Genomic DNA, 25,898 nt, shown 5'->3' on the forward strand with positions numbered 1-25,898 from the left:
TGCAAGGTAATGCAAAGCCAAAGTGCTGCTTGCTATATATGGTTTCACTTTGCTCAAGGATCTCTCAGTGTATCTGAGATGTGTATATGAGATCATCTCATAGTGAGATCATCCTGAAGAAGGTAACGCTGACGCATTTTGCTTGTACTCCTTGTACTACATAGAGGAAGAGAGAGGAGGCGTGGAACAAAGAGGTTAGGAAATCAGTTCATGTATATATATGAGACTGCAGATTAAGTAGGCTTACAGCCTTGTGATCTCAGACAGACAGGCATTTTGGACTTCAAAATACATTCTTGATCTGACCAAAGAAACAGCAGCAGAGCAATTTCAATCTGCAAAACAATTTTGCACAAGGATGCTGTTTCTGTGTGCTTACAAGTCAAAAACCTCAGATTCTTGTTCTTGTAAAATCAGCCTGAATGTCTTGGCCCATGCGAGTGCTTCTGTGAAACTAGCTCTGAGATGCTGCACTTCTGTCTTTGCAGGGAGGGTCATCAGGAAGACATACTGCCAAATCAGGCTTGCAGTTGTGTTCAGTAGCATCCTAGTTTTGCCCCTCAGCTCGTTTGTTTTTCTACAAATGTTTCTGATTCACAGCAGATGAAGGGAAGCACTTGTTTTTTAAGGCCATGCCTCTAGTTGCCAAAGACTGGCTTCTTATTTTCTCGTGGGATAAAGTTGCTACACGGAAAGGCTGAAATTTTACAATAAGAAAGTAGTATCAATAAGAAATAAGAAAGATTTATTATCTTGTGCCAATGTTCTCACAATATAGCTTCACATGGATTCCAAGAACTCTGTGTTATATTTAGATTTGTGTCCTCTGATGTTTAATTAACAGTTTGGGGACTTTATTATAAATTAAAATACAGATGGCACTGACTCTGGAACTAGCTGGACTATCTCTTTGTAAGAGACTGGAACCAGAGCAGATAAAAACAAAACCTGTTTTAAATTTTAAATATAATTTAATCTTATATAAATGTAAAGCTATTTTATCAGTGTGCCCATGTATAGATGCATTAACTCTCTAATTCTTACTTAAAGGCTTAGGAAAATGCTTGGATGAAAAAAGCGGAATGCTAAATATTCAAAACTGGAGAGATGAGAGAACTCCCCCACTGTATCTGACATCTCCCCTTGCTCTGGATAACCAAAAAACTTCCATTTTCCACGTGTCTTCATGCATTCCAGAGTTTTAGATCTAATAAATCTAACAGGATGCAGGCACATTGATTAAAACATATTTACATTCACCTTCAGAGATGGCAAATAAATTCAAAAAATATTTAGTTAATATTAATAATTCATAAAAAAATAATCATAGAAAAGAACTAGCTGTCTCTCACTTCATCCTTCCTCCCCTTTGAATATATATGGATGAATTTCCAAGCAGCATTTCTGGAAAATGTCAAAGTTTGGATTTAATATAATTAAGGTCTGAACCTAGCAGAGAGGTCTGTACAGGAAGGCAAGTTCATGCATCTTTGCAGAACAATGGCTTAATAAAGGAGTGTCATATCCCCCAAAGAAGAGTCTTATGTTAAAGGCTAGATTAAATGAAATATATTTTAATCATTCCACTATCTAAATACCATTCCTTTAATAATCAGCATAATATTCACAGGAGAGAATTGCATAAGAAACAATAAAAAGGTATGTTGATTTCTTGTGACATGCAGAAGGTGAATCCCTCTATCCGCCTCTTGCAGAAGAGTATCTTACAGTCTAGGTCAGAATGAATTAAAAACCCAACTGATCACTAAAAATGCAAGGAAATTTTTAGGTAGATGACCTACATGGAGGCAGTCAGGAAGCTTTTCGTACAGCCCTCATTTTGAGCATCTCTCTTCCACCATTTCCTATCATGAAATGAGTTCTTTATATTGATAAGGTCAACATTTGTTAAAGACTCATTTATTTTGGGTTCTTTTTTCTTTTGTTTTTGAAAGGGGCAGGGACTTCTGAGGATTAGGAATCTTTTAAACTCCCATGGCAGCAGGACTTGCTCTTCAGTGGAGCTGCTGCTTCTTTCACGGTTTGTTTAGCCTTTGTAATGCTATTCTCCTGGCTTTTCACCTGCAGCAGAAGAAAAGGCAAAGATCTGATCAGCTGCAACGTGCATACTAAATTTGCCTGTAATAAGAAAACAAATTGATACAAGATTGACCATGATTTTTCTTTAAGAAGGACGCTTTGGCATAGAAAAATGCTTTATAGTCTATCTGCTAGCTTGACCTATTTGGGTGTACGTCACTAATGATCTCTCTTTAGAACTAAAAAGCTGCCTCTGGGTCTTATTAGGAGCCTCCTCATGCTGATAACCATGTTTGGCAAATTAATGAGAGATATTGATTAGTGTGGTCAGGAGGGAGAATTCTTGTCTGAAGTTTGTAATCTCCCTGACTACCTCTTCCCAAACAGGGATTTGTGCAGGAAAACAAATGACTATTGACCTTGTGGTCTGTGGTGGATGCAAGAAACAAGGAGAATTTGAAAGAACAAGTTTCTTTTCTTCCCTTTGATCTCTTTCACTAATGATTTATTTCCACTGGAGCTGTCTGAAGAGGAGCTTAGGACAAGGGGTAATGGGTTCAAACTTGAACAGGGAAAGTTTGGGTTAGATATAAGGAAGAAGTTCTTTACTGTAAGGGTGGTGAGGCACTGGAATGGGTTGCCCAACGAAGTTGTGAATGCTTCATCCTTGGTGGTGTTCAAGGCCGCGTTGGAGAGAGCCTTGGGTGATACGGTTTAGTGTGAGGCGTCCTTGCCCATGGAAGGGGGACTGGAACTAGATGATCTTAAGGTCCTTTCCAACCCTAACTATTCTATGATTCTATGAGCAGTCCATGTGCATACAGTTAAACCCTCTTGTCCTCTTAAACAAGATGGAGCACATGCCCAAACTGGATTAATTCCCCCGCCATACCAACTCTCAAACCCAACTTGGAAGCTTTTTGGGAGAGCACCAGGTAGCCTGGAAAGACTGTTTCTATTACTAGGTTACATGTGGGCCTGCAAACCTTGGTCAGGCTGAGGCAGATGAGTCTAAAATGGAAGAAATAGCTGCCAGGTAAGGGGATCCTTCTCCAGCTGTGGTTGAGAGAAACCTCTTCTACTCTCTAGATAGTTACCAGGTTTTTCTTGCAGGTATTACAGACTCTTCTTCCTTCAGGCTGAATATCTCTGTGCCAGCTCTTAGCTATCTTGTGTGTCCACAGTTTTCCTGTTAGAGTACAGATTCCTTCCTCTGGGGACGAAGAGCATGCTCTGAGAACTGATCAAAAAAAGGCAGATCTGAAAAGAAGCCTGGTTAACTCGCCTACAAAAGAGCTGATGGAGTGTGTATGCTGCCTGGTAGAGTGTGCTAGACAAGAAACAAGCACAGGTTCCTCCTGCAGCACTCATGTGCTGCAGCAATACCACTGTAATTGCAACTGAGTGGCACCACTACCCCCATAAGCCACACTTGGATAGGCTTTCTCCTGCTGACTATTTCTTTATGTCTCAAACAGTCTCATTGCTTGGTGAGCTTCAAAAACTCAGGTCCCCACAAAACTCACATGTATTGATTTACAGCCAATGAAGTCCATCCTTCTGGTGAAAGAAGGACAAACAGTGGTGATGCTGTGCTGAGAGCAGGAAATCTGAGGTTGAGTCTCTCGTGTTTTGGGGGAAGTGTCTCTCAACTTTAGTTCCTCATCTGTGAATAGAGATTGTTTCCTTTTTCTTACATGCTTAACATTGTGTGCTTGTGACAGTGTGGGCTTGCTTACAGTGCCAGCAGCTACAGAGCTGCTACAGAGGGATCCCGCAGCTGTAGGAGGACTCTAGGCACTGTGAGAATTACAAGAAGTAATCACCAGCTTTATCTACCTCTCTAGATGATGGCAATTGGGGGATTTGCAATTTCTCAGAATATATAGAAAATTCTCTGTGGAGGAGTAACAACTGTATTTATGTTTCATTCCTTCAGTGTGCAAGGAACCTTCTCTGGTTTTAAGTAAGGAAGGGGTTGATGCTAGGTGTTATTATATGACAGAATGCTTGTAACAGCAGGAGACTGACCTCAAGTAAAAGGATGGAGAAAGCTGTGTTTAGTCCAGCATGACTGTGATTTGTCATGTATTTGTGTTTATACAGAGAATTTAATTGCTTGTCTATAGCTATGCAGCACTGAAATTCTGCAGATATACAGTATTTCTATCACCTCAGAAAGGAAGCACTAAGTATAAACGTGTGCTATGAAATATTCAGTGCGCCTTCCTACTGCACAGCATTTGAAAAGCATGCTGTTAATGTTGGTGTAACAGTGTTTCATTTGATTTCACACTCAGTAGGGTTTGTGCTAGATGAGGATGCTACATGGACAGCTGATGTCTGTCAGCAGCTTGCTTGGTGACTGAGAGTGGTGAGCAAAGGTAATTGAAAGAGTAATTAGATTCTAATTACTAGCTGTTAAGGCATCTGCTTTCTGTAGCTTGTTTTCCCTTGCAATATTACGGAGTCTTCCTGGATGACAATCCACAAACAGATCTAATAACTGCTGTATGTTTCAGACGACTTGAAGCTTCACAGTTCCATATTTTGTTAACTTCTTGCAAGCTAAAGTATTTTGCGTTTTGGCTGTGACACAAGAAGCAGGTAATGCATGATGTCAGCTGTGTGTAAAGCTGAATACATATATTGGTAGTGCCAGCACCTCTCACATTGTGGTATTGTCTTAAATAGTCCCAGGAATATGAAGTGAAAACGTAAATAGCTGCCCCAGTCTCCCTGATTTCCTGCAATCAAAGCACATAATGTGTGCTCATGAGCACAAGATGCATTTCTTATTATCTGCGGGCCTGATCCTGTCTTATCTCGCCAGCCCTTTTCTGACCTTTCTACATGCCATAGTAGTATCTGATTGACCAGCCTGAACTAGTGATTTCTGCAAGACATTGATTGGTTTTGACTATCTGTGGACTATAAGGAGAATAAGGCAATCATTCTGGGAAGTCAGCTCCACAGTGATCTTACTACCTGAGCATGTGTGTATAGTTACACTGCAAACTCCAGCGCCTGAGAAGCAGTGTCTTTGTACTTATGTGGGAGAAAAGGTATGTTTTATATAAAATACGTATCCTTCATAAAGCTGTGAATATTTCTGTTTTACGAATGTCTGAAACTGCTTTAGGTTCCTGCAGCCCACACTGATTGATAGTGTACCCCTGAAGCCCTCAGGAATACCGATCTACTAACCAAATACCTTTTCTGACTGCAAGCTAGTGTCCTTATGTTAGTACCAAATTAAATCAAGTCTGTGCAAAGGAGGGATATATCTAGCCCTCATGTACAGAATAAGCTCTTGTATCTGACCTGTTGCACCGGACTCAGCTCATATGTGCCTTCTGTAAGAGCTCGCTGCAATGACCCTTAAAAACAGTTACTCTGGTTGAGCTCATTAAGTGTTGTGTTGTTTTGATTCCCAGCAGAGTCAGTGGAAATTAAAGTACAATTCACAGAATCATAGAATGGTTTGGGTTGGAAGGGACCTTAAAGATCACCGAGTCAAACCACCCTGTTGTGGCAGGGACACCTCCCACTAGACCATGTTGCTTCAAGCCCCATCCAACCTGTCCTTGAACACTGGCAGGGATGGGGCATCCACAGCTTCTCTGGGCAACCTGGGCCGATGTCTCACCACCCACACAGTGAAGAAATTCTCCTATATCTAAATATACCTGATTAATCTGATCATATAAAAGATGTCTACTTCAGGATGAAGTGAACAAGTCCCTGAACTGTTCTTGCTGTTCCTGCCCAACTCCCTGCTCTCTGCTGGACTATGAAGGGATCCTATGGTGACTTGGCTGAGATACATACTAGGCACAGCCCACACCTAGCTCAGTGAGTCCCATCCTTCACTGTCTGGAGCTTCAAGATACAGAGAGTAAGCTTTCTAATCAACATCAAAGACATGAGATCACAGGCTTACTTGATGACAGCACAGGGTAAATGTGCTACTGGAAGTAGAACTGGTCCTGTTTCCTCTTTAATCTGAATGATTCAACCTAATTTCTACCTACATTCCTGAACCCTGTCATTTCTGTTCATAGCTTTCAGACAGTCAAAAGGAAGTACTAGGTTCTGCCATCATTACAAGCAGGAACTCTTTAATGTTCTAAGTAAATACATTGTGCTATTTATGTTTCACTAGTCTCTACTCTAAATATGACTGTGTCCCTAACATAGCAAGCTGTCCTTAAACTTTGCTAATGCAGATATACTGCTGGCGTAGCAACCAGCTGTTTTGTGTACTCAGACTTACCTGTGAATACACAGGGATAGAAACTGTGCAGGAGTTAAGCACACATGGAACAAAAGTGCTCAGATGCAATGAGGACAATAGTGATGGTAACATAAATATTTAATAAAGTAAACATGTATTTTTCTAAGTATTTTCAAGAGGATTCTAATGCTTTTCCTCCATTTCATAAGTACTGATCCTTCGGAAATTCTTTATTTTCACTTTCTATTTCCAACAATACAACCTTAGTCTGTTGCCCTTTAGCTGGAGTGACAAAATAAATATTGTAGCTGAACGTATGGCTTGCAAAGAAGTTTTTCTTGCAGGAGAAAATGTGTTGCAGAGTCTCTTAGGAGTCCTCCATTACTTGGACTGTTTATCAGTTCATATGCTGCTGCTGTTTATCAACTGCTTTGAAAGCTCTGCAGGTCACATTCTTGTAATAATTTTAGCTTCAGGTGCCTATAACCTGGAATATTTGGCTATCTCAGTGTTAATAGACTAAATATGTCTGGGCATGTTCTCCAGCACTAAGACCAACTGGCACAGAGTAGCCCGTGTCCAACAGTTAAAGTAGTTTAACTTCCAAAAAATGATGATTGCTTCCAAGCTGCCTGTGGGAAATAGTCATGATGGGAGCTAACTCCTGACATGTGCTAGTAAGTTGCTTGTGAAGGTGCTAGCTGGTCCTGGTAAAAATAACATTAGGGACTTTTCTAAGAGTTGAACATACAGAAAATTGAGTTCTGATGCCTGGGAATTTTTCTTGGCACTGTTTAATATTTACCAGTAGACATATAATTTTTGTTACTGTCAGCTTCACTGTTGGTTTGTTTGGTTTAACTACAGCACTTATTCTGCTTGCTAGCAAGGTGCTGTTTAATCTAAACTCAATTTGTGTTTGCTTACAGACCTAGGCTTGGCCTGGATTTTTATTTTATTTTAAATCTTAACTGTAGGTTGGGTACTGGTTTGGATAGTATCATGAAAGCCTTTCCCAGTGAAGCCAACAATATTTCCAGCTCTGTGCTTTCTTTTGTTGGGGGGCTGTTTCTTTTTCAGAAGGTCACTTTCAGCGCTTCTGATTCAAACTGGTATAGGTTAAAGCAATACCAAGCTTCTTTGTTAACGTATATTTACATATGGCTTACATTTATTTCTCTTAAAAGCATAAGATAACCTTCACTGTGAGATAAACCAACATATCAGGGCTTAATTTCAGGCTCATGACACTGCCTCAAAAATCTCATCCATGAATATTTTCACACACTGCAGAAATCCAGTGCCCTCCTTTGGACATTTTGCATTTTCTCCACATCAGGGATTTAACTTTTTCTCAAGTTTAGTCTTTAGGCATGTGATTTTGGTCTTTTACTGCAGGGTACAACTTTATAATTTCTTTTTCCTGCTCTGAATCTCTTCTGTTCAGCTATTGTGAAGCTTGAGCAAGTACAGATTTACTGTTTGCATTCTCCAGTCAGCATGATTCCAGCAAGGCTAGTGCAGTGCTTTTAGGATAAATGTTAAAGGTTGTCTGGCAAGGAGCAGTGAAACAAAGTACTGTTCCTGTCTTCAGGTGGATTTAAAGACAAAATATCTGCGGTACTCTTCAGTATAGATGTTCCAAATGCTTAAATTATTGCACCTGGAGATCAAAACAAGTGTTTCTATCTTGCTAGTATTAATTTAAAAAGTTTTGAAACCAAAATGACAATTAAGAAAATATCTAATGTCCTCAGCAGATTTTCTTGTTTTGTATATAAAGTAGTAAGAGCCCAAGGCTGAGATCTTAAAAGGTATCTAGCTTCCTACATCTGACTATACTGTGAGTTAGGAGGTGAAATACCTGGAAGTATATAGGATGGAGTATCTTTTCCTAACCAGGATGAGAAAGAAAGAACTTGCACATTACTGCAACACGAATATTTGTCATGTTTTAATGCTGGTAGGCATCCAAGCCCAGACCAGGTTCTCACTTCACCTGCAATGGGATGGGGCTGAGAATCTGAAGATAGTTCAATAGGTGAAGCAAAACTGTGCAAATAAGCAAAGCAAGAAATCCACTCACCACGTCCCATCAGCAGGCAAGTCTTCAGCCATCTTCAGGACAGCAGGGCTCCATCACACATAGTGATTACTTGGGAAGACAAACACCACCACTCTGAACATCCCCTGCTACTCCTCTTTCTTCCAGCTTTTATTGCTGGGTATAACATCATATATGGCGTAGGATATCCCTTGGGTCAGTTAGGGTCAGCTGTTCTGACTGTATCTCCTCCCAGCCTCTTGCCCACCCTCAGCCTACTTGCTGGTGTGGTAAGCGTGAGAAGCAGAAAAGGCCTTGACTCTGTGTAAGCACTGCTTAACAGCAGTGAAAACATTACTGTGCTATCAACATTTTTTATCGCAAATCCAAACCAGCACCCTACAACCTACTATGAGGAAAATTAATTCCATCCCAGACAAAACCACTGCAATTTTTCTTAGTATTCAGCATAGTTAAAGTTTGAATGCTTATAATATAGTCTATAAATTCTTGACAGTGCAGGGACAAAAGGAATCACAAAGCTTGTTAGATTTACTTTTTAGCTCTGCCTATGGATCAAAACAATCTGGTGTTACACAGTTTTCTTAAGGCTGCAGTGTAATGATTGTCATCTAGGGGACAAATAAGGATGGATAATATGACAGCTGCTTTGATTACCTCTTAGAAAAACAGTTTGGAAGTCTAAATCAAGAAGGCTGAAGAGAAAACCATGACAGATTTAAGCAGAGAGGGGACGAGGCAGCTCATGACAAATACAGTTAGACCTTTATAAGTCAGGAAAGTTAAGAGAAAAATTTGTTCATATATGGGTAGCAGTTTGACTTTTGAAGTGAGGTTGAAATCAAAACATTAACTTCTTTCATGTAGTGATTCAGAGATCCACTGTTTCTGTCAAACTCTGAATCTATAATTGATACGTTTTTCCCTTGACATTTTCAATGTAGTGATTTTCAGTCTTTTGATTCTCAGACTGAAGATTTTTGGATGCCCATGTAGTAAAATTAAACATAAATTGCCTTTTCTTAGTTAAAGGCCATGCATCCTTTACAATAGTTCTTGGATGTCCATTGTTCCAGCTCTTTGCCTCCTGGCACTTCTGGAATCAGGATGTTAGTACAGATGCATTTTTATCTGATCTTTCTGGTCCAATTTCTTTAAACTAAAGACCATGCAGCTTGTAAAAGCAGTTCCAGTCTGTAAGAGAACTTTCCAGGTATAATATGCATTTTCCTCATGATTTGTGGTATATTGGTCAATTTAGGACACCCAGAGAGACAGGGTCCCAATAGCTTCTTTTTTCATCTTCTAGAAGAAGTCTTTGGGGGTGTAAAATAGGAGTGTGAATTAATGGTATTTTTAAAGTACTTTAAGTTTTACCCAGGAGAGCAAAACTCTTTCCTTTCTCAAGCTCCAGTGGGAATATGCTGACTTAAAGCTGCATTGCACTTGGTTTTGTCTCATCTCAGTATCAAAGTCTGAGACAACAGTAAGATAAATGCTGGGAAAGGTGGATTTCCTATCGTGTAATTTCATCATACTCAGAACTAACTGATGAGTGGGATGAAGACCTTAAACATATTGCAAGTGTTTGCAGGATCAGAACCTAATCAGTTTTCTGGAATGCATTATTTGATTAAGGAGTGGAAAACAGCAGGAAAAACAGTGCTTTTAAGACTCTGCATATATATTATTTTTCAGTTTCATGTCTCTGCTGATTTATATTTATGCAGGTATTTATGCAGCTGCATTCTCATTTCTCCCACATGAATAAATACAGGGAATATTAGACTTTAAACCAATCCTTGCTATCTTCCCTGACAGAATAACTGCATACTTGAGAAAAGTTTGTGCTGCTATATATTCTGTGGAATTAAATCTTAAATTTATTTTCTAAGTACTAATCCCGACAAGATGGAAAAAATAGGCCTAATATGAGCAGAAAATTAGGACAGATAGGAAGCTGCCAAAAAGAATTATTTTGTCATTTTCTCTGCATTTGTCACTGTTTCAGAGCTTTAACGTACCTTTGTTGTTTCCAGAGGTAGTAAATTAAATTTACCAATGTGAAGGTTTTGTAACCAAATTTCAAAGTTTGCTTTCAAAATAGTTTCACAGTCCTGTGATTTGAAGAAGAACATTTACAATGCACGGCGCTTAACACTAATGCTAGAGAAATGCACTGAAGCAATAAATAGTTGACTTTTCTATGACTGTATTTCTATTCATTTTTCCATGTCAGGTTACCTCCTGTCAGCTCAAAGAAATATGGAAAAATGGGAGCTCTATAGTGACAACCATGTCTTCTTATCTTTGCAATCGAGCTCTTTCAATGGTCAGCAAAAATGAGAATCTGGAGGTCACTGTCTAGCACTCCATGTTGGGCCATACAAATTGGAAATAATCAGCAAAATATTACAATTGGGGTGTTAAATCAGGCTAAATATTTCTTTGCTTAATTGCTATGAGCATAAAATAAGTTAAAGCTTATTTGGAATGAAATCATTGGCTTAGTTTAGGACATCTCTTTGATTCTGTTCACATGTGTTGCATATACATCTATAACAAAACAAGTCTTAGAAGTATACTTCAAAAGCAGTTCTTGTGCTGAAAGAACTCAAGCAGTTTGAAATATCGGAGTATAAGGAAAATAGGCTAGACAACCTCAGGTTTCTTCCATCTTTACTTGTCAGCTCTCTTAATGATTTATAATTTCTCCAAGACTTACATTATTTTTGAGCAAGTAATTTTTCTCTCATTTCTATTTTTTTTTTCTGACAGAATACTGTTGTTTTTGTTTAATTTGCTCCTTTCTAAGAGTTGCTCTCTGTTTTACATCAGACAGTAAGTCCTATCTACTTCAATGTCAGGTTTTTCTTCTGTTCCTTCACTGCACTTCATTTTGCATTGCGTATGAAGTTGCTGGCTGTGTAAATCCTGTGGTGTGTTTGCTAACTGCCTGGAGAGTAGCTAGTGGGAATAGGGAAAGAAGCAGAAGTCAGAAGGTAGATTTGTGTAGGTACTTCTAAGACCTTATCTTCGTATTCTAGCTAACAAAAGTAATTACTTTTGGGGAAAATAAATTATCCCACATATACCATTAAAAATAGCTGTTTGACACAGCTGATTTGCTGATGATCTGAAGAAGAACTTCTTTGCCCAGCTGCTAAAGTTTAGCTACTGTTGTTATAGAGGTGCATATGTACAGTTGATGAGGCAGGACCAGGAGATTTGTCAAGGAAGTTGAGGGAACAGAATCAGACTCTAAACGTTAAGATTAATGTGTTTTGCTTTCTCTCACCTTAACCACCCGTATGAGTCATATTTCAAAATGGTTACAACAAAGTTTATTATCTATTTCACCGTGTTCTGTCCTTGAGTTCTTTTTATGGTCCATGAACTCCTTGGATAAGATTTTCATCACCACTTCTTTACTTTTTAAAGATGCATAAACCAAACCAAAAAATCTAAACCACCCACAAAAAAACCACGTAGGTGCTCAGAAACCTTGGTTCCAGCTCTCAAGGGCCAGGGAGGGAGGGAAAGGGAGGCATTTCCCCTAACTTAAGTATTACAGAGGGCAGCTTTACAGCTTGTCTTCCAGGTAACCTGTTGCATGCCCTTGTGCCTGTGGGGAGGCAGGTCACATCAGCACACCTCCCAGTGCCATCTGCCTTCTGGATTACACTTGCTATGTCTATTTGTAGGTAATTTAACTCCCTGCCTGTGAGAACTGAAATAGCAGCAGCTGTTCTAACTTTTCCACATGAACCGAGTGCGATCAAAAGTTATATTTGTCATCCCTGAACTAGTCTGGGGCATGTCAAGATGATTATAGTTTTGAATATTCATCCCATCTATATAGTTACGAACACTGGAGGCTATGAGTGGAAGTGCTACATCTGGTGGCCTGTATATGTGGATGCGGGGCAGATTAGGCTGTTTAGAGTGAAGGTACAGACATTAGGGCAATGTAATGCATCAAGCAAGTGCAGGAAGCTGTTATAGCAGGGGCTTGCTGTAATGAGGGCCTCATTTCATTCCCATAAAAGGCCAACGTCCCCTCAGAATGACTCAGTGGTGGATCAGACACAAAGATTCTAGTGAAGGTAAAATACTGCAGACTTCTTCCCTATAAAGTGAACCACTGGCAGGGATGTGCACTTCTATGCATTTAATTTTGATTCCTCTTCTAACTTGCATTCTGGAAAGGTTTGCCTCTCTCTTTATTAACATTAGGAGAAGACCAGCCTCCCAGACCTGTGCCTATCTCACTCACCTGAAGTTGGCCAGTGGCATAGCTCCCTCTCACTTGTGTTGCTATTATCTATCAACCTGGCAAAGACTGTAGTGCCCTGGAATTTTGCAGCAGTCTAACTATTGTGCAGTAGTTATCCTGCTTTTAAAACAAAACTCAACCCCTTCTGTGCTGAAGGCAGAGTTTTAGGGTCTAGTGCAAAACAACTCCAGAGAGGGAAGCCAGAAGGTACTGAGCATCATCTGGACAGAATGTCCTGACCATAATCTCTCAAACACACAGAGACAGACTGTTGCTTATGATGTTTACCAAATCTTTGAGTAGCTTATCATGGAAGCATTAATGTTGAAACTGGCTCTTCTCCAAAGGACAAAGTAAAAGATGTGTCCAAAACCCACACAGAGACTATGACCTCTTCTGTGCTGGTGTGTAGAGTGTTCCAGGAGCACCCTGAGGCTGGGAAGAACCAGGTGACAGCATCAATACCATCATATCACTGGAGCTGCCCTTAGAGACTATAATCAGAAGTAAAATAGGTCACTGTAAATCACAGAGACACTGTAATGTTATTGCTCAAAGTGCTGGCTATGTTTCTATTCACTGATTGCATTCAGCTTACAGAAATTCCCCTTGCAGCTGTCACTAGGTAGGATCCTTTGCATCTTGATACGTACTGCTGTGTAAATTAGTCACTCTCTGTAAATGACTGCTGTGGCTGTCTCTTAGCTTTGTGACTTGACAATGAAAATAGAAGAAAGCCAATAACCCATTAGTACAACAAAAGATAATATTCGGTAAATGCTGAGTTATACAACTGAACTCAGGTATGCATATCATAATTCTGATAAATTATTCTTTATGTCCGATACCATAACAGGAATAATCCTAGCAACAAGAAAAGCTAGACTTGCAGTAAATCTTGAAGAATGGCTGGGAAATGGTGTTTTCACAAAATTGGTAATTTCCTTATGTTTTCTTAATGCCCATAACAACTTTTGCACTTTACCCGTGTTCTACTCTAAGTACTAAATATTCCACTCATGATACCTAGACTGGAATGATAGTAGAGGTTAGTAAGAGGTTAGAAGTACTGCCATGGTAGTAAAGGTCAGTAAAATGCAGTGCTGCAGCAGACCACATTCCTCTTTGGTGTACCCCCATGGTGCTGCTCTCTGAATTGCTGTGTATGTTCCACACAATGTATTCATGTATGGAATGCAATAGGCTCATTCAATGGGTTTGGTTTTCAATTGTTAGTATGTAAATATATCATCCTATCTTTTTTGAAAAAAAAAAAAAGAATAAATTAGAAGAGTTGGTTTCTTTAACTTCTTGCAGGTATGTAGAAGTGTGTGCAATAATAAGCCAGTTTTAGCATGTACAGTGCCTGACCTACATAAATCAGACTTCAGCGTTTTTTTATTGTTTGCTTCTGGTTTGTGGGCAGCAAACAGATCTCTGTGTTTGCTTCTGGTTTGTGGGCAGCAAACAGATCTCTGTACATTGCTTTTCTTTTAGTGAAGATGAATAAAAAGTCTTATATCTGAGTATTCTTTCAAATGCACATCCTCCTTTCTTCTTAAGTACAGAGGCAAATTCAAATGTGCGTAGTCTCTACCTGCAGGGAGTAATCACTTTGTCACCAGAAAGATTTCTGGCTTTACAGTTTGTGGGCATCCAGCACAACTATCTTTGATTCTCAGGAATTCACGTTCTGCAATGATTACCTTCTCTCTTTGCTTTCAAACCTTCTAAGTCTCAAATGTGGGTTTTACTCAAAGTGAGGAAGAAAAAAATTGTTAATGCAGAAAGTGTAAAGTGCTGTGGGGTTATCTCTTCCAACCCAGAAAGACATATTTGTGGGGAGCTTTAACTCTCATCAAAGTTCATCCAGCAAATATATTGTGCCAACGAAATGATATCTAAATGTGATACCAGAAACAAAGACCTTAAACTTTCTATTGATGTAGAGAAGGGAAAAAATAGCAGTGTTAGCAGAAAATCAAATCAGAGTTAGACAGCAGGTCAGATAGTGGCAGTAGAATTATTGCAGAGAAACAGAGAATGATGCCCGTACTAAAAGAAATTGGTAGTTTCATCCACAAAGGACATGATGTTTTTTGTTTCTTGGTCAAGTTGATGGGAAGTGTTACTGATTTGCTATAGAACTAAGACAGTTGTGTGGGGTTTGTTTGTTTCTTTTCCTCAGCTGAATTTTAGCTACAGAGGAAATGGTGAAGTTGATTTAAATAAAGTTTATGTATATTATCTCACAGAGCAGCTTATCTGTGCAGTAAAGGATAAATTGCAACAAAGATAATCTGTTGCCTTTCAAAAGCAACAAATGTTAATGTGTATTGAGAGCAGCACTTATTGCATGTGAAATAGTAGCTTTACATTTCAGCTGAAATTCTGAATTTTCAGGTGACATTTTGGCTGTGTTATCATTCAGAATGAAAATCCAAACACCTGCATATTTTAAATTCAGCTGAGATTTGACAGTATTTTAGAGTTCTTGCAGCAAGGATGTGTTGGTGTAGACAGAACAAAAGATGCTCCTGTTACTGCTAGACTGTGGGCTCAGAGAAGCCACAGAGCTAAGGCTTGTTTTCTGAAAGATGTTTGAAATTTTCCAGTAAAATGGAACCAAAATTTCTCTTCAAAGTATTTTCTTAATCTTGGATCATGCTTATGGGAAATTCTTTAGCAGAGGTCAAAAGAAATATCAAGGCTGTAAACATTGTTATTGGGGTGGGTAAAGGCTCTCCAAAACTTCTAGACTGATTTTTGTGTGTATGTTTTTGTTGCTGGTTTTTTATTTATTTATTTTTTTTAAGTTTATTGTAAGACAGTACTATTTCCCATGTGAATGCAGTTCACCCCCTTACAGCCATCTATGGTATGATTGTGCAGCATGTTACCATACTGGAAACCATGAAGGGTATTTTACTGTCCTAGTCCCTGGTCTGGTGAAGGCAATGGAGATGCAAATCTACACCATTCTGAATGCTGTGGAGCACCTTTGGAGATATGAAGTTAGAAATGATCTTGCTCAGTAATAGTCCCCTGATGCAGTTCAGACAATAAGCCCTGAAGGCAGATGTTAAGGCTGTGTCAGCATCTACTGGTGCAGAGGACTGGCTTTGGAGGTTTGACAGAAATCATTACTCCTGGATGCTGGGGTGGGAACTTGACATTGTCTTTTAAGGTGTGTATTTCCTTGGAAAAGGCCCTTCCACTGGAAGTTGGTTACCTTCAGCCAAAAAGGTTTTCTCACTCTGTAGCTGAAAACTTCTCACCACACTTTCTTCCTTCTTCTAAGTCAGTACCCTTCCTTAGATTTAACTAGAAATGTAGCTATGAAATGCCTTCAAATAAGAGACAACAATACACATTTTATGAATCAAATGGTAATATACCAAAGCAGAACACAGGGAAGAGATAAATGGCACATAAATCTGCAGAGATTTTTCAGACGACAGTAAAAAAAAAAAAATCCTGGAAGTAAGAAAGTAAGAGCAGGGAAGTACTAAATAGATCTTACATAGTCCCCATCACTAGTGAGGTTTTTTGAGAACAAGCTTAACAACTGGTGGACTGGATGTCATTGGAAAATAATCCATGTAACTGTTCATGCTTTGGGCAGGGGAAGAGACTAGTCTAGATGACCTCTTGACAGCTCTACTAGTCCTATTTTTCAAACCTGTAATAGGTCTCTCTTTACCACCCACCTTAATATTAGCACTATAAGCAGGTCATGACTCAAATTTGTTGGTGAAGCTGATGTCTGTGAACAAAGCCACTGGGTCATTTTTGTTTATCACAAATTCTTTACCTAAATGGACCCAAATGCACTGCTATAGAGAGGAGGTGGTTACTCACCTCTGATCTGGGCTTGCCCTGTGAGCAGCAGAGCCCTGTGGAGTAGATCAGATGTGAGTGCAAGGTTGCTTTTTTTCTCTTTCCCATTAAAATCCTATTATGGCCTTGTCATTGTATCAAATTACGCTATGACATTACAAATAAAGGAAACCTTATCATTATTTATCTGGATATTGCTTAAATTTAATGGCCTGAGGTAGGGAAGACCCCTTCTGTGCTGCAAGGCAGTGGAAATACTCACCACTGATGAAAATACCTATTGCAAAGTGTGCATTGGCATACAGGGGGAAAATTTGCAGCATCCAAATGCAATAACCTGTGGCAGAAAGCAACGCTGAGTTAATTACACATATTTGATACTATTCTAAGATTAGGAGAATTAGGAATCTCTGCTGCCACAAATTAGCCTGGACCATTAGCCTGGACCAGAAGAATAATCCTTGTACAGGCTTTGGTTTTGACCACTTCATGAATTTAGATTTGCTTGAAGTAAAAATGACTGAGGTAAAGTGCATTTGAAGAGTGAATTGTTATCCCTTGCAGAGGAGATGTGCAGCTAGTATCATTATAAACCCATTGGACTTTTGCCCTGAAAGTATAATAGATTAATTTCTCCTCAGCTGCTTGAGCAGTGGAGTAATGGCTACAGCATATGCATAGCAGAAGGAGGGCATTCTTCAAACCTATAGCAGTTCCACTGCAATCAATGGGACTATTTGTGTGACTAACTATTTGCAGGATTAAGTGTTTGGTGTCAGAGCAGAGATGCCAAAATCCATCAGTTTGTCAAAGAGGGGGTGGGCTAGATGTGCTGGTTGCCTTGACAGCTCTGTTCTTAGTGGCAGCCTTTAGTCTTGTTTCTGATCATAAGGGGGAATAGTGTAGATGAATAAATGAAGAAATGGGGCTACTTTTGTAGAGAGAACTTTGTACAGAGCCTGCCAGTGGCTGGCTGACGTCAGAAGGACCTTAATGTGTGCAATGGTATGATGGCAGCAGACATAAAACATTTTATGAGCCCAGGCAAAATTGAGTTGATCTGCTCTAGAGGCAGCATAGCTTCCCATTTCTGAGTTATTTTACTGAATAAGGTTATACATGGATAGTTAACAGCTCTAATGTGCTCAGCCGGAGCCAGAATATTTCAGGTTCCTTGTGGAGATTTTAAATATCTTTTTATGAACGCTTTGATTCATCTGTAACAGCAGGCTAGTGAGTTTCACTGATTTATTTTCAGTCACACCTTCTGAGTTTGAGGTTTTATGGAAGTTTTACTCCTGGGGGGGCCTGAACTATTTCAGCCATTTTGATTTTTAAAGAAGTTTACATGGTTAAAATGAGTGTCTCAGTGTCATGGTTTAACCCCAGCCAGGTAACTCAGCTGCACACAGCCACTCGCTCATTCCCTGTCAGTGGGATGGGGGTGAAAATCAGAAGAGTAAAAGTGAGAAAACTCATTGTTTGAGATAAAGACACTTAAATCAGTAAACAAAAGTTATGTGCACAAGCAAAGCAAACCAAGGAATTCTTTCACCACTTCCCATCAGCAGGCAGCTATTCAGCCATCTCCAGGATAGCAGGGCTCCATCACATGAAACAGTTACTTAGGACGACATTCACCATCACTCTGAACATCCTCTCCTTCCTTCTTCCCCCACCTTTACATGCTGAGCATGATGTCATATGGTATGGAATATCCCTTTGGTCAGTTGGGGTCAGCTGTACCGCTGTGTCCCCTCCCAACTCCTTGTGCACCCTCAGCCTGCTCACTGGTGGGGTGATGTGAGGAGCAGAAAAGGCCTTGACCCTGTGTAAGCACTGATCAATAGGAACAGAAACATCCCTGTGTTATCAACACTGTTTCAAGCACAAATCCAAAACACATCCCCATAGTAGTTTCTATGAAGAAAATTAACTCCATCTCAGCCAAGACCAGCAACTCAGGAGTACAGATCAGTGCAGTGTGAATTCATTTTCATGCTGGCCAGCTGGCAATGTATTGTCTCTCTCTCCCATCCCTGCATTTACACAGCAAACTGTCTTCTGTCAACAAGGGGTGTTAGGAGCATGATGCAAACTCAACATAGTCTAGCATGTGAATGAGAAAAGAGGCTGCTACCTCCTTATTTGGCTTGAAAGGTTTTTGATCAGTTTCAATGTCAAGGCTGGAATAGAAGCTGAGGGGTTGCTATTTCAGACAGATGAGGTCCTATGGCTGTTCAGTAGTACAAAAGGAAAACAAACCCCATTGTGTCTGTGCTTACTTACCAGGATACAAGTGTATGTGCTTGGGATCTCCTTGTGGAAGAGGAGGGAGAGGTTGTTTGAGAGCCCATGTATTGCTCTGATATAGAGCTGGAAGCTGGCTGGGTATACATCCAGACATTGAGAAAGATTTTAGTTTAGTTTAGTTTAGAACAAAAAGCAGCTTTCCCTCCTTTTGCAATGTTGCTCTGCATGCAGGCTGCTAAGGCTGGCTAATCTGATGCACCATACCTAATTAATACAGCTGATTTAGTATAGCAATGGCGTGCAAGGTGAGTGATTTTTTACAGTCTGGAATGGAATGAGGCTGGGACAAAGCCCAAGACTTAAATTACTAATTTTTCTTCAAGTAAAATGTTAATTCTACTAATGTCATTGAGTTAGCTCTTGGTTTCCCAGCTGTTTTATATTATAGAGCATTGGCTCTGAAGTTAAAAGCAAACCCAGTCATTGCATCACATTTATATATCTGCATTAATCATTCTCATTCAGCATCAGTCTATTAAATATTCCAAGTGCTTAAAACCTGATGTATTTCAGAGTATATTTTTCTTGTGCTAGAAATGTCCAAGTTTTAAAACTGAGTCATAATTGTGTTATTAGACTTTGTGAGCAGTACCTCAAATTGGCACACGATGGCAGGATGATGACATTTTAAAGCTGCTATCTTCAAGTGCATTGTGGTAGTCATAGCAACTAGTTTGAAGTGTAGTTTTGCAGAGGAAAATATTTTTCATTTTGCATTTTGGGTACAAATGGTATTGCCTTTGTTTCGTTTATTTATTTATTTTAGTTACTTATTAGTTTGTATTGAAATCAGCTACATCACACAGGACAGACTTTGCAATTTGATTGGAAAAAAAAACAACAAAACACTTAAGAATACAGTGCATGGAGTTCTTGCCACAAGACTTTCAAAGCATTCAATGCAATCACTGACTGCTTGGGTCTTTCTGTTGTGGGGTTTCCCCCCACCCCCTTTTTTTTTTCCCTACAGGTCCTTCTTTTTGGGAAGCTGTCATGGTTTAAACTCATTCAGCCATACAGTCTCTTTCTCACTCCCCCCCTTCATCCCCCCTGCTTCCAGAGGGATGGGGAAGATAATCGAAAGAATGTAACTCCCATGGGTTGAGAGAAGAACAGTCCAGTAACTAAGGTATAACACAAACCACTACTGCTACCACCAATAATAATACTAAGGGAAATAACAACGGAAGAGAATACAACCGCTCACCACCATGGATGGATACCCAGCCTGACCAAGCAGTGATCAATCTTTCCAGGTAACTGCCTCTAGTTTCTGTACTGGGCATGACGTGCTGTGGTATGGAATACCTCTTTGGCTAGTTTAGGTCAGGTGTCCTGCCTCTACTACCTCTTGGCTTCCCCTCCTCCCTGGCAGAGCATGAGACTCAGAAAGTCCTTGGTCAGACTAAACATTACTGAGCAACAACTAAAAACATCAGTGTTATCAGCACTGTTCCCAGGCTGAAAGTCAGAAACACAGCACTGCACCATCTACTAAGAAGAAGAAAAATGACTGCTACTGCTGAACCCAGGACAGAAGCCTTTTGCTTATTGTATTGCAGTAGACTTTTGCTTCTTCCCAGGAAACCAGAAAGCCTGAGTTTCTCATCAGTAAAGAGGGTCTGTGGGAAAGTACTTTCTTCTGCTTCTGCTGAAACTGTCATATGCAGCCAAAAAGTTTTTGGGCTAAATGGCAGTCAAAAGGCAACAGTTTTGTGCCCATGACAACCTTACTGAAAGAAGTGTAGGTTTCTTACAGTGAACATGAATACAGTTAGGAAAATCTAAAGTGGATTTGATAATTTTTAAATAACCCTGCTGAATTTAATATGCAAAGTCTTTGGTGTTTCTGAGCACTCAGATAATGGCCAATTACTTTCAAAATGAGTTCTTAAATGGTCCAAGAAGTTGGTGTAAACCTTTATATTATGATGTTTGGTTTTCCTCCATTCAAACATCTACTTAGCAGAAAAATGGTCCAGATGCTCTGTTATCACAACACAGAATCAGGAAAAAACATCACTTAATCATGCTTTCAGCCAAAACCCAGGGTCAGATTCTTAGGTGAAACCCAGGTGTCTCTCTGCAATTATCCATGTAGACAATGTTGCAGGACTGTGATCTTGCTCTGCAAGAGAAAGGATTGAGAAATGATTCTTTTCAGTAGCAAGGGATGCATTCACCAGTGTGGGGGGGAAAAGAATTGTGAACAAGCTTCAAAACATTTGATTGTGGAAAATCCAGACACTTAACGATGTTGGAGCATCTTGTGATCTCAGATTGCTGATAACCCCACGTGTCTGATGTCACTTGAAATGACTGGAAATCACTTAAGAACTGCCCTTCATGATCTGGCATGGCTGATACTGCTCTTTCAGAAACCTGAAAATATCTATATATCACAGTATGTTCAGGATGCTTTGGTTCACATTCAGTTTGAGAGGAAAAAGAATAAGGTTCCGAGTGAAGCTCTTGTTTATATCTTCCTCTCCATCTCCTTTTGCCCAATTGCTCTAGCTTTTGCCATATAGGACTGTTATGCCAAATATTTATGCACAAAGACAGATTATCCTTTCCCACATTGTCACGTTAACATTATTTTTAACAAACCCACACATTTTCTGAAGATAGTTTTTGAGGTCAAATGGTTGTGATTTTGGGTCTAGCCCTAACCAAAGAAGAAAGGCAAACAAAAAAAAAACCCAGCCAGTGTGTTCAGAATGGCTGCAGGGGTATGATGCATCTTGCTTTTTAGTGGAAATCTTAAACTCTGTATATCCAAAACAAGCTGTAACAGCTTCACAGTAAAGTTGTTTTGAAGTTTTCTTTTAAAGTTTCCTACTCCCAGGTTTCATTTATTCAATCAAACATATGCAAAAAAACATTTTTATTATTCAGATAGTAATTTGCATGAACACCAGGGCTTTATCTCAAATGTCCGTGAAGAAAGCTGCTCTTATGTTGGGTCAACTGGAAGTTAATTTCATTTACTGTAGGGCTTTCAGTTAATTAAATTCAAAGAATTTTTTTGACTGTTAATTTCTGTTATACTCCAGATAAGAATAAAAAATATACATTTTTCATCAGTCTGTAGGGAGAGACACTGCTAATGCACTTCCTGAGCTGTAGCCATAATACACATTGAAATTTAGGCAGCACTGCCTGCCTAAAGGTTGACTTAATATTTCAGTGGGGCATACCCATCTGTGATGAATACAAAATGGCTCTTCTGATGCATTTATAATACAAAACTAACCACATTTCTGAACTTTTATTGAAATGGAGGTTTGTCTGGAGTATTATGCTCTGCATGTGATTTAATTAATGTAAGAAAAAGAGGAGTGAGCTGTATTTGCCATAAAAGGGGCCCTTACTGAACTATCATTCCAGAAAATTGATTGTTCTTTTGAGAATCAGTAAGAAGTTAAGATAATTTTGTTGGGTTTTTTTTTGTGGGTTTTTTTTTTTGTTTTTTCCCTTTGAGTTCCACTTTCTGACTTCAGCTTTGGTTCTGTTGACTGAAGGAGAAGCCCCAGTAGCAACATTCTGATATCATATGGACTAGTATAAGAATTCAGATGGAAAACTAAGTGAAAATCAGGTAACAGTAGACCCAGGCATTTGAAAGTGGTGTTAGTCAGGAATCCCTTAATGTCTGACGGTTCCGTGTAAGTCACAGCTGGTAAACTGGGACATTGCTTACTAACAGTGGAGCTGCTTTTGTTCTATACTGTTGCTGCTATATATATTAATGGCCAACATTTTCTCACATGCATCTTCCATAAATCCTTATGTGAGACTCTCCAAAAGGAGCTGAGCTATACTTTTAAGGACAAGAAAGCTACCCAGTTTAAGAAAGGGAAGTAGGAGAAACCCCATTTTTTTAAGGTATTTAATAGCATTCATTGAACCATCAGTAGATATTTTTACTTGGTAGGGAAAGCCAAACTTGAAAACGCTGAAACCAAGCAGCTGTGACTGAAACTGATTTCCCATCTTTGCTTTCAAGAGTGTTGTTCTGGGAGTTTGAAGAAAGGTCACCTTTATGCTGAATGGAAGGAATATGGACAGTACCTACTGATCCCAGAAATTTCATAATTAAAGAATCATAGAATGGGTTGGGTTGGAAGGGACTTTAAAGATCACCTAGTCAAACCACCCTGTCATAGGCAGGGACATCTTCTACAAGGCATGTTGCTCAAAGCGCCATCCAGTCTGGCCTTGAACACTGCCAGGGATGGGGCAGCCACAGCTTCTGTGGGCAACCTGTGCCAGTGCCTCACCACTCTCATTGTAAAACATTTATTCCTTATCTCCATTCTAAACCTATCTTTTCCTAGTTTAAAACCATTGACCCTTGTTCTGTCACTACAGGCCTTGGCAAAAAACCTTTTTCTGTCTTTCTTATAAGTTTTTTTTATATTTTGAAAGGCCACAATAAGGTCTCCTCAGAGTCTTCTACTGGCTCAACAATCTGAACTCTCAGCTTTTCTTCACAGGCCTTTTCTTCCAGCCCTCTGATCATCCTCATGGCCCGCCTCTGGACTTGTTTTAACAGATCCATGTCTTTACTGTACCAAGGACTCCAGAGCTGGACACAGTACTCCAGGTGGGATCTTATCAGAGCAGAATATAGGGACAGAATCACTCCCCTTGACCATGCTTCTTTTGATGCAGCCCAGGGTATGATTTGCTTTCTGAGTTGCAATCACATGGTGCCAGCTTAGGTTCAATTTTTCATGCACCACTATCACCAAGTCCTTCTCCACAGGTCTGCTGTCAAAGATAATTCTATAATTTTTCTCAGGTTTCTCCATATTCAGCTTTTATTTTGCTTTAGACATTCCACAAAAAGACACTACTATTTACTATTAAAACCATTTTTTGCACATCTTTAAATATTTTACAAAGTGAATTAATAATACAAAAGGCACTCAGGATCAGGGAGTGAATTTGTACAGATTTTTATGGCTCTGAGGACTTGAAAAAACTATATTTCTGTCTTTGTTTCGAAGAGAGAATTTGAAATATTGGTGGGTGGAAGAAAAGGAATTGATTGGTGTAGATCAAGTAAAGGAGATATGAGCTTAAAAGCCTAAGGAGGAGAAGAAATTCGAAGAGCAAATTACAATATGAAGAGAAAATTACAATTGAGCAGAAACAGAGAACAAAAAATCATCAAGAGACTTCCTTTAAAAGAGAGAGTAGAATGGAGATATATTTTATAGGCTGCTATATTGGATTAAAGGAGGTCTAAAATGAAAAGCTATGTGCAACAAAGGCATGTGATAGATAGGTTTCTCTGTTTCTTTTTGATGGCTGAGGGCTTCCAGCCCTTTTTGCATCTGGTTGATTGCAAAGTATGAAATCTCAGAGAGTCGCAGTCATGTGTGGCTTTTGTTGGTTAGAGGCACAGAGCAGGCCCCATCACACTTTGCTCCTGTTATAATAAAATACCTTTCCCTCATGAGGAGTAGGGAGAAAGCTGGGCAGGCTCCTTTTATCCATGTAAATGGTGAAAATACAAGAACCATAGTGTGGGCATTATTTATCCAGTGGGATAAATGCACCCTGGAGCCACTGAAGGGGACTTACACTGAAGATTTTAACCAATATGGACTTTGATGCAATGTTCATGTTCCTCTTTTCTCTGTCATTTTCACCCTTAGACAGTCAGATCCTCACAGTGTGCCTGCTGCCTGACACAGGCAGTAATGTGCTGGGGCTGCTGTTGAGGAGACATCACAGGGAGAGGCTGAGCAAACAATAACATATAGAAACTATTCCAAATCAATTCTGCCAATAATATGAAATTGTAAATTGTTTCCCTAAGGAGAGTTTGCCTGCATCGGGAGACAGCTTCATGCAGAGGCTGACGGATCCAGCACTCAGAAACTAATGCTTAAGAGCTGCATTGTGGAGAGCAGTGTAGCTAGGAACATATAAAGAGCTTTTGCTTTTTAAGCCCACCCTACAAAAAAAAGTGCCCATCCTATGAAAAATTCCCCTTATGTTGAAGGAAGCCTGGAGTATGGGGCAATATGGTTGCAGCCTCTCCAAGTGTACTTCTAAAATCTCTGTCACTCCCTTCATCCTCGCAGTTTAGTAATTGCAACCACCTCTTTACCCTGCTTTCTAGCTTTGCGCTCTCACCAGCAATCTGCCCAGGTGCTATTTGTCCACAGCAAATGCCTCTTTGGGCAATCAGCTGAAAACTGAGCTGTACTTCACCTCCATCTCACTTCTGCTCTTCTGTCTCTCCTATCTCTCCCCTGACCCTTCAAGTCACTGTGTTTTTGCACACTGTAGGGATGCTCAATGCTTTTTTCAGCACCTCTGTCCTCATTCTGTTTCATACCCTCTTTTGTGTTGCTATGTACTCCAGAAGTGCTGAGACAAAAGGCTGGGACAGAGCATATCTCCTTCACTCTCTTCCTGGAAGATTATTCCAGAAAACCTGTTATTTTGGTCTCACTATCTTTGTTCAGTTGTTTAATATGAAGCACTTACCCAACAGCATGGATTGTAATTAACATTAATTATAAGACAGGACATTTTCTGCCCTGATTTTCCCTCATTCATGTAAGTACTAAGCTGTAAGCTCATTTTGTCTTCCATTTTCCAAGCTTACAGACAAGAGCTTTTGAAAACCTTTGGCTAAGGACATGGCAGTGCATGAATAAAATTTTCAGTTTCTTAATACCTAGGCCTTACTTCATGGCCGTTCATGATGTTCTGCGTTAGCTCATATTTGGGTTAGTCAGGGGCTTGGAGAAGGTGTGGGTAGTTAAAGAAGAACATATGGAGCGTGCTGGTTCACAAGTTTGAAAGCCTGTTGCAACTGTAGCTTTTTCTTTCTGTTTGTATTACACAGGCCATCTTTCAGGTAATGTAAATATATCAGGACACATATCTTGTCTGAATTAGAAATCATGCCTCTGTCTAAGCATGACATTCTTTTCTATGCTGTGCATTACCACACCCCCTAGAAAACACTCATCAAGCAGTCTAAATCCAGCATCGCAAATTCATTTTCAAACAGATATTTTCAAATCCTAAGGCTGGGGCAGTATTTTCCTGTCTGTATGTGGTACTTATCTTTTCCTTTGCTTAATAAAGTGCACACT

Source organism: Pezoporus occidentalis, unplaced genomic scaffold (genome assembly GCF_034315485.1).
Source record: "Pezoporus occidentalis ecotype Australia unplaced genomic scaffold, CSIRO_AGI_Poc_V1 ctg87, whole genome shotgun sequence".
In the NCBI taxonomy this organism is placed as follows: Eukaryota; Metazoa; Chordata; class Aves; order Psittaciformes; family Psittacidae; genus Pezoporus; species Pezoporus occidentalis.